We start from the raw sequence: 5,774 nt of genomic DNA, 5'->3' as shown, positions 1-5,774 counted from the left end.
CAGAAAGTTTTAAGGTGTAGTAAGACAGAAGTCTTAACATAAGTATGCTGCAGACATTAAAAAGACTAACACTGTTGTCATGCTGATTTCATTTTTCTTTTGTTGTATAAATATATATATAGTACATAAAAAAAAAATTGGAGATGATCTGAATTGGCTCATAAAACCTTGCTGGTTTGCAAATCATTACGATATTTTAACTGCACTGCCTGGTTCTGAGTTAGTATCTGTAGGCATCTTGCATTATATTATACCTGGGAATTGCAGCTGAAACTTGTGGCTACACAATACTGTTCTAGAAACTTGGTATTTAAGGTTAAAGGAACAGAGCAACTTCTATGCAAGATCTCTGATGCAAAATTCTGGTCATGGTAACTTCTATAGCTTCTCCTTTGTTTAAATAATGCTGATGGTTTTGTCTTTCCACTGCACTTCAGTGGAAGCACTTTTTTTTTTTTTTACTTTTTACTTTCAGCTTAGCTTCTTAGATTCTTCATGTTTATGGCCATTGATTTTCTTGAGATGTTCCTACAATGCTTAAGAAATTCTTCTCTAATTAATCATGCCATATGTACTTGATACCAAACCCAGAGACTTGAAAGGTGCATTGCTTTCTAGAAAGTGTATACTTCTATACATTTTATTCAGTTTATGTAGATATGCATGGTTGGTAAATATTAGGTATATTGGTAGTTGAAGAAGGTCTGTACTGGGTTTGTGTGGCAAGGTTTTGGTAGCGGGGCAGGGCGGTATAGGGGTGGCTTCTGTGAGAAGCTGCTAGAAGCTTCCCCCATGTCCGACAGAGCCTATGCCAGCTGGCTCCGAGACAGACCTGCTGCTGGCCAAGACTGAGCCCGTCAGCGATGGTGGTGGTGCCTCTGGGAGAAGAGATTTAAGAAGGGGAAAAAAACCTGCAGCCAAAGAGAGCAGTGAGAACATGTGAGAGCAACAACCCTGAAGACCCCCAGGTCAGTGAAGAAGGAGGGGAGGAGATGCTCCAGGCGCCGGAGCAGAGATTCCCCTGCAGCCCGTGGGGAAGCCCACGGTGAGGCAGGCTGTCCCCCTGCAGCCCAGGGAGGTCCACGGGGGAGCAGATCTCCACCTGCAGCCCAGGGAGGACCCCACGCCAGAGCAGGGGGATGCCCGAAGGAGGCTGTGACCCCGTGGGAAGCCCACGCTGGAGCAGGCTCCTGGCAGGACCTGTGGCCCCGTGCAGAGAGGAGCCCATGCTGGAGCAGGTTTTCTGGCAGGACTTGTGACCCCGCGGGGGACCCATGCTGAAGCAGTCTGTGCCTGAAGGACTGTAGCCCGTGGAAGGGACCCACGCCGGAGCAGTTCGTGGAGGACTGTCTCCCATGAGAGGGACCCCATGCCAGAGCAGGGGACGAGTGAGGAGTCCTCCCCCTGAGGAGGAAGGAGCAGCAGAGACAACATGTGATGAACTGACCCCAACCCCTATTCCCTTTCCCCCTGCACTGCTGGGGGGGAGGAGGGAGAGAATTTGAGAGTGGAGTTGAGCTGGGAAGGAAGGAGAGGTGGGGGGAAGGTGTTTTGAGGTTTGGTTTTATTTCTTGTTATCCTACTCTAGTTGATTGGCAATAAATTAAATTAATTTTCCCCAAGCTGAGTCTATTTTGCCTGTGATGGTAATTGGTGAGTGATCTCTCCCGGTCCTTATCTCGACCCACAAGCCCTTTGTTATATTTTCTGTCCCCTGTCCAGCTGAGCGGGGGGAGTGATAGAGCGGCTTTGGTGAGTACCAGGCCTCCAGCCAGGGTCAACCCACCACAAGGTCTCTCTGAAAAGGATGACTCTGGAAAGGGTGATGAGTTTGAATTTCCAGTAATTAAATGATAGTCAAATAATTTCACAAACATTAAATAACGTTAATGAACAAATAGGGTTTCTAATATTCAACAGTTAATGACTACAACAATTTGTTTTCAGCAGTTGAAAGGCATTTAAAATACTCCAATACTTTACTGTGTTAATACTTACATTATATTACTTAGGATAATAATAGGAACTTAAACTTGTATTTCTATTACTTATATGCCTGTAAGATTTCCCACAGACATTTAGTACTACCCACTTGGACAGCTGACTTTACCTAATTACCATTCTCAAGATGCAGTAACTCATTTTCCCCCACACCCAATGCTATATATACTTTTCATGTGATGGGTTATAAAAACTCTTACGCTGAGGACTCAGTAATCTGTTTTTTTAGTAGAGTCAGTTCAAAATGTTCTGCAGTCACAGATAGTATTGCCTGGGCGTTTTACATAAAGTAAGCCGAGTTTATATAATAGAAACAGAATATAGAACATAGGGCAAATAGTATTTGTGATCTTTCTGCTCCCACGTTCTAATATAAATTGAACGGGGTTTTTTTGTTGTTTCTGTTTGTGATCACTAATTCACGTTTTTCCTATGTCCCAGGATAGCTGGTCATAAATGAATGGATCTATGTCTAGTGAGTCCAGCAATTATTAGAACTACTTTAAAAAGTTTTTTTAGAATTGATGACATGACTGAGACTAGATGACAAAAAAATCTAATAAAATACTGTATCTTAAGAAAAATGTAACATTAGTGTCATATAACATTATTTGATGATAGATAACCTAATGTAAATGCATGAAATAATTGTCATCGCCTACCTGAAGACAAATAGCTTCTCCTGAACTAGCAGGCTTTTCCATATAAAATGCTACTATTTTACCAGTTTTCCCCATTTTTTGGCCAAATAAATTTTATAATGGCCATAAATGGAAAGCGTGATATGTCAACTTAAGCATTACAGTATTAACAGAGGGCATTTTTCTTGTGATTCTATATAATTGCAATCAATTACATTGTTACCTGAAAAATTGTTCTGTAGCACTGTCACTTGAAAGAAATGCTGTTTCCTTCCATTTCCCCACGTATCTAAATGTCAAAATGTGTGGATTCAGATGCACATGGATTGTAAGCGTGTGTGTGGCTGGAATTTTATGATCATAATGCTACCTTTTGCCATAAATATCTGAAATGGAGATCTGCACCTGTTATCCTAGCTGACTGGGACACGAGGCTGTCACCTGGTATGGTGATGTTTGAGTGGAAACGTCAGTTAGTTCATTCTGTTCTGATAACAGCACTACCACATCACAAGGATTTGTCAGGAGAAAAGTGTCCATGGTATAAAAGAAAGGTCAAATAGTATTATCAAAACCACTTAAACATTAATTATAGCAGTTTCAAAGTTTTTTCGTTATGAGTTGGAAAGTACTTCCCCTCATGCATACGTAGAGGGAGTAAAATGAAGGTAGATTTTGTAAACATGAAAATTACTAAGGATACTGGGCTAAGATGAATTAACTGCCAGGCAACTACTTCATATCATATTTGCTAAGTTGATTTGGGGTCCAAAACGAGGTGTCTGAAATTTTTACCAGAGGTGTAGTGGATGTCTGCATTTCATCTGACACACTGATATCCCACACTTAATGAACGTAACATTTCTAGTATATCAGTAAACTAAATCAATATGTATTCACATGAGGAATTAAATGACTTTCATGGCTGTGAAGTACTGACTATCCTGTACAAGTCTGGACATCTTATTCTTGTTACTCCTGTTTTGTGGAGAAGCAGTTCTCTTTGATTTTTGTAGCTAATAGTAATTTTACAGATATTAGCTGGCAGCATTTGAAAATGAGTTTTTTTCTCTAGCTCTCTTACTATAACTTTTTCTCCTCAGCCTCATCAGAATGATCATGATGCCAAATTTGGCCTCAGAGAGTGCTATCTTTTTTGTTAGAAAACCAACAATTACTTCAGTGCATTTGTAAGGCTGCTCCTTATATAGACTATCTTCCTCCCTTTCCTGGCTTTTCTTCTTTAGCCTTTGCTTTAACTTCATAGCAAGCAGTCAGTCATCCTAAATACCACAAGTAGTTATACAAAATAATGTTAGAGGAGTTCCCATTTTACTGCCGATACTGAAAAACATCTCCCTGTGAAACACCAGGAAAAACATACTTTCTTTTGTCACTTAGCTTTCTCATTTAGTGTCTTATGGAAATAGCATCTGAATGTTTGGGTGTGGGCTACCCCATGTTTGATAACCATAGGAGTGAGCCCAGTACCAGGGTAGCAGTTCATTCCTACATGTCATTATTCCTAACTCATTCCATTAAAATAAGTAATGCAATTGTTGTTGATACACTGACTAGAAAAATAACAGCTGCACGCTGTTTCTTCCATGCTGTTATGTGCACTGACAGTCCATGGGTGTGGTATTAAGGCCTCGTTGGCAGATGTTTCAGATGACCTCAATATTCACAAGTCGCAAATACCCAAAAGAGTTATGGAGATCACCTCAAATGAGTTACATTTATCGAAATAAGCTTCTGTAAAAATGTGAAGTGGCTAGGTGGCATCCTTTGAGCAGCCAGGCTAGTGAAAATTTTCACTCACTGCATAGCAGTAATTATCTTATATAAACACATTGGAAGTATCCGGAATAAGGCCTGATTATATGTGATGAGTAACAGAGAACACACTTTGTTTTTAAGCTGCATATGCCTTTTAATTTTCCTCGTAAGAAGATATACGCGAATGTACTTTCACACAGCTCATTGGATTATGACTTGAACGGTATTTTAATATTTGTGTCACTTCAACTGAAAGTGTCATCACCGAAGTATGGGGGCCTAGTAAGCACACTAGTTAATGATGCATAGCTTTCTGGCTTGGCTGGAAAGAGATTTCACTACTCCTGCCTGAGTACAGTTCTATTGACTTTTTAAGGCCAGCTGATTGTAAGTAGAACATTGCCACCTTTTGGTCGTAAAGACAAGACATGCAGTTAAAGAAACATTACGCAAGTTGAGGATGCTGCAGCAAAACTACTTAATAATATATTATTTTGTAATGTAACTGCTCAGTAATGGCAGCCCAGTTCAGTGGAGGTTGTAGGCATCATTTGCTTTGATAGTGTGTATTTCATACCATGGTGATGTGTTTAGAGAGAATATATTATGCTACATACTAATTATGTTTTCTTGAGGACTGAATTACATATGCCTTGTGAAGATAGTATGAAGGCTACCATGGTTACCATTGTGCACCCAGCAACTTATTTTATACAGTGCCAATTAATCTGAGGTAATGCTTGAGAGAGAAGAACATTGAATAAGGAATGCTAATGTCTCAGCTGAAAGATGGAAATTAGATAGAAAAGCACAGCTTTTATTGAAGATTATATGTCAGGGTCAGCATTTATAAATGAATCCACCTGTAAGAGTAAAACTAACAGTTCTGTCTTACATTTAAAAAATGGTATCTTTCTAGGCCTAATCGACAGGACACACTGCTGCTTTATCAAGGATATTCTCTGAATAGGAGTTTTTTCCCTTCTCATGATTTTAACGCTGTATTCCTGAAGTTCAGACTGTATTTGGGGATTATTATGTGAGAAAGAGGGTGTAGCTTCATGATGTAAAGACATCTAAACCCTATGCAGGTTACAGTTGACAATCTTATGCCTCTGGCCAAAAACTTCCAGACGGCAAGGACTGAGCATAGTACAGCTCTAACTCTTTCCTGTTCCTGACAGCTCAGTTTTGCTCATGTTATGTTGCTGACATGGCTTCTTAGTTAACTTGTCCCATCAGTGTGAGCTGTATGGCAAAATTAATGTGTCAGCCATACATAATGTATGGTTATATTTCTTACATGTCCTTCTTTACATGTACCTTTTGTACTGGGACAAATTGTTTTAGTAG

This window comes from Haliaeetus leucocephalus, unplaced genomic scaffold (assembly GCF_000737465.1).
Source record: "Haliaeetus leucocephalus isolate CR32 unplaced genomic scaffold, Haliaeetus_leucocephalus-4.0 Scaffold340, whole genome shotgun sequence".
Classification (NCBI taxonomy): domain Eukaryota; kingdom Metazoa; phylum Chordata; class Aves; order Accipitriformes; family Accipitridae; genus Haliaeetus; species Haliaeetus leucocephalus.
Note: the sequence above shows the minus strand (reverse complement) of the source record.